The sequence below is a fragment of the Acyrthosiphon pisum genome, chromosome A2, assembly GCF_005508785.2.
Source record: "Acyrthosiphon pisum isolate AL4f chromosome A2, pea_aphid_22Mar2018_4r6ur, whole genome shotgun sequence".
NCBI lineage: Eukaryota > Metazoa > Arthropoda > Insecta > Hemiptera > Aphididae > Acyrthosiphon > Acyrthosiphon pisum.
In genome coordinates, this window is record NC_042495.1 from 74,275,151 (window position 1) to 74,276,258 (window position 1,108).

Sequence of the window (1,108 nt, forward strand, 5' to 3'; positions counted from 1 at the left end):
TGATCGGATCATGAGCATTTAGTTAGGTACTTAGGTGTTAGCGTTTCACGAAAGATCGCTAAAAATATGGTAGATCGCTTAGGTCTTTACCTAGATCTTATACGTCACCGATATCGTTTGTTAGTGTGTCATTACGCAATACGCAGCGCAAAGGCTTGGCGTATATAACAGATATATTTCGGTTTCCTATTCCCAATCCGTCAGCCTAGCAGATATTATCGACACCTGCGGTAAAAGCTTATTTAATTCTCCTTTTGGTGACCACGATAACGAGTACCGGGTGCCACGAGTACGAGTAACCCACAAGATTTACATTTTACACTCTATAACTCTTAGTTTGCTTTACTTATGAACAACTGACCTGCACGATAACGAGTAGGTACTTGATGTTCGGGGGTAAGATCTCTTTAACCTAGACAAAATCTTACTCTCTCTCAATTGACCACGATAGCGAGTAGATGTGAAAATAAGTACCTATACCTAACTATAGCTAGTGTCTTGCTACCTTTTACATATTAGTGTAGACAGTGTAGTCTAACAAAGTACAAGTATTTTGACAAGGAAAAAATAGTAACATTTCATTAAAACAAACAAAAATATAATAAAATCAAACAATCAAAAATAAAAACAATTAGTTTAATATGACTGGTCGTTAACCACACTCGCGAATCCACGAATTCTATAGTTATTGAATGTTGGTTGACTCAGCAATCGTTGACTTCTGCTTCGCATGAAATAATAATTTTTAGGTCATATGATACTTTTTATTAATTTTTATATACAATAAGCTTATATACGCTCGGAATAACCGGTAGATCGCCTATTTGGGTAGATCGTGTACGACATCACTACCACAGTATAATACAGTGACGTATACAAGGTGGTGACGTGGGGGTAAAATTCCTCCCCCCCACCATTGGCTTTGGAGTGGATAATCTTCCATATTGTGTTTGATGTGAATTTTGAATCAATTCAAATTATATCCATAGTTCCTTATTGTTAAATATTTTACTATCTATATGTAAAAGTTTTGAGAGGGTGGGGGATTTTCTAATTTTCTCCTCCCATTTAGCTATGTCGACTTTTTTTTTATCCCCCCCCCCCCTCT